This window comes from Urocampus carinirostris, chromosome 4 (assembly GCF_059441175.1).
Source record: "Urocampus carinirostris isolate Australia breed hairy pipefish chromosome 4, RoL_Ucar_1.0, whole genome shotgun sequence".
In the NCBI taxonomy this organism is placed as follows: Eukaryota; Metazoa; Chordata; class Actinopteri; order Syngnathiformes; family Syngnathidae; genus Urocampus; species Urocampus carinirostris.
The window spans coordinates 37250690-37254104 of NC_142352.1; the positions used below are offsets into that span (position 1 = coordinate 37250690).

General features: G+C 38.6%; 1 pseudogene; it reads right to left on the reverse strand.

Moving 5' to 3' along the window:
* Positions 1-949: 949 nt before the first annotated feature.
* LOC148367479 (U2 spliceosomal RNA) lies at positions 950-1039 on the reverse strand (annotated as a pseudogene).
* Between the last annotated feature and the right edge of the window lie 2376 nt (positions 1040-3415).

The following is a 3415-nucleotide window of genomic DNA, read 5'->3' on the forward strand; positions in this document are numbered from 1 at the left end:
ATTTCTGGCTTGTGACAGATCCCAAGAGCCAAAAAGAGAACCGCAGGTTCAAGAGCGTTCTCCATTCGGGCCCCTGAGATTCGATCTGCAACCTCAAAGGAACAGTTTAGATCCAGGCTTAAAACATACCTATATCATATAGCTTATGAATGACCTATATTTTCATGTTGACAATATATATATATATATATATATATATAATATATATATATATATATATATATATATATATATATATATATATATATATATATATATATATATATATATATATATACGTATTGTTTGTTATTGCAACATCCATTGCAGCCTGGACATCCTGGAAGGAGGATTACCGTAAATTCCGGACTATAAACCGCTACTTTTTCCCCAAACGGCTTATTCAGTGATGCGACCAATTTATGTAATGTTTCTAACAGCCGCCAGCGGCACTCAAGTACAAAAGGTAAGATTTAGACCGGTGGAATATATGTGCTGAGGAAGACTGCAACTTCTTAGCTCTGTGCACTAATTAAATTAGCGTATCCTCATCATGCAAATTGCAAAAACAAAGGCACATGACGCAGCTTTCAAGCTAAACGCAATCGAGCAGTCCGATAAAGAAGGAAACAGAGCTACTGCACGTAAACTTTACTTTGCGAGCATGTTGCTAGCGTGTTTTTGAATAAGGCAGCGTGGGACGACGTCTATATGACAAAGTCTCTTTCCCATACTGAAGGAAGACTACTTTGATGAAGTCAGTTATAAGAAGGAAGATGAGGACGGTTTACTGTGATTGGGGTTTTGGGGTTTTTAAGGGTTATTGATCTATCTTCGTTATTCATTATCCATTATCCGTTATCGGTCAGTTCATAATACGCTACAAAGCCTAGGAGCCGGGACACTTACTCTCAGCCAAAAGGCCAAGCTAAGGTCCTAGCCCTAAAGCCTTGCTGCGATCATTGCGAATACACCGTTCCCGGAGGTACTGCAATACCGGGCCGATGCGTGGAGTGGACAGAGCAAGCTCATATTCCATCTCCAAAATGCAAAAATCAAAGAGGCCAAGCTAAGGACCTAGCATTTCTACATGTACGGTATTTTTTTTTTAACAGACCCGTTTACTGTGTTGCGAGCGTGTTGCTAGTAGCGTTTTGCTACCCTTCACAGGCACGGTTTGGGATGAAAGTTATAATATTATTATTAAAGCTTTGAAAACTCTCTCGGTGTACCGTCTTTCTTTGTAAATATGTGTAACCATGTATAATATGTATTTGTAACTGTATATTTTTGTAATGTATTTATTTTAGAGACTCATTCTGATATGTTTTCCACAGGCGAATCAAAAAGAAGGGGCGAAAACAACGGGGGCTGACGAGAAGTGGAGTAAAGGTGAGACGTGTTTGTGGACGCAGCGGACATTAGTGGATATATATTTTTTCCACCCTTACCTTTGGAAATATAATTTTTTTTTTTCCTTGGATTATTTTCAACGGGACCCGGACTCTGCAGGTCTGCATCAAACCTTAAGTACCGGTATCATTTTACGTTCATTTTGTTCGCTGTGTTTTTTGGACTGTGTACTTTATATTCAGTTACAATCGCGGGACTCAGAGTCGGGTTTGGGTTGATTTTGTGATTGTGTTACATATTTTAATGTGAGCTTATATACAGGTGCGGCTTGTGTAAGTACAAAAGTGGTTATCCTCTTAAAATGTGTTGGGTGCTTCTTATAATCCGGAATATAGTCCGGAATTTACGATACTTCATTTGTGGTCCCTTCTCAAGGTATTTTATTTAATTTTTCTCATGCTGCGGTTTTGTGTTTTTCCTTGCCCTTATGTAGGTTTTAGATCAGGGGATGGTGAAATAATAGTCTGTACTTTTCAATAATCTGTGCTCTGTGCAACCCTTGGAGACTCCATGTGATTAAGGGCTATACAAATAAACATGACTTGAGTTGTCTACAAGGGTACGTCATAGCTGATTCATGACATGGCGTCTTTCCTTACCCTTTTTTTTTAAATTGGCACTGTTTCATATTTTAAACTATCATGAAACTGCTGAGAAAGCGATCAACACGGACAAAAATCCAACTTTCACAAAAAGTTAAGGACTGGGGTTCAGGAAAAATGGCACAACAATTTAAAACATTAGTTTACTCTGACGTCAGTTATCTGAGTTCTAATCATGTCTTGCGCTCCAAATGCCGTGGAGCAACTGAACCTTGCAAATTAAATGAGCAAATATCAGACAACTACTGCAGATCCCTGCGTAGCATTTGTTAATTAGCACGAGGCAGCATTGGCTGAAAGAGGCAAGGAATCACATTACTTTACTAAGTAGCTGCTTATTTCATGGTCTATTCATCTCTAATCTTCATTATTTCTCTCTCATATATACATATATATTTATACATATATATATCTCATCTCATCTCATTAGCCGTACCGCTTATCCTCAGTAGGGTCGCGGGGGGCTGGAGCCCATCCCAGCAATCATTGGGCAGTGGGCAGGGGACACCCTGAACTGGTTGCCAGCCAATCGCAGGGCACACAGGGACAGACAACTCACTCGCTCATTCACACCTAGGGACAATTTGGACCGGCCAATTCACCTGAAATGCATGTCTTTGGAATGTGGGAGGAAACCGGAGCGCCCGGAGGAAACCCACGCAAGCACGGGGAGAACATACAAACTCCGCACAGAAAGTCTGGAGCTGGATTTGAACCCACGACAGGTTCCCATGACATGAACTGTGCCGCACAAGCGCTAACCACTGCGCCGCTGTGCTGCCCACATATATATATGTATATATATATATATATATATATATATATGTATATATATATATATATATATATATGTATATATATATATATATATATATATATATATATATATATATATATATATATATATATATATATATATATATATATATATATATATATATATATATATATATATATATATATATATATATATATTGCGGTGGTGGGCAGTCCTTTTCTACTGGCCTAAATAATATATCAGACTCATACATTGTTAATCATATTTTATCCCTGGATACGTATAAAATAGTTCCAAATATTCTGTCCGCTTAGATTCATTGCTTCTCCCTGGCTGTGCTGCCTTCAGATGTCATATTTAGGCATTTAACCAATCACATTTCAGGCAGTTGTTGCAACGCTCAGAAATTTACCCAAAGGCCTTCAGAAAAATTCCTGAAGGCTGTGTACCATTGTATTAGTCTGTGAGATAGCTGTTGGTTTAGCCAATCAGATTCCAAGTTGGTGTCTGAGTGCCCGCTAGCGGGCCTTTGTAGACCTTGCCGGTTTCACAAACTATGATTGACTAGGCGGTAGCGATTGTGGCAATAGGCATTAAACTTAAAAAGACCGAAGTGCACAAGGAAATATATTTTAGTGTTGAT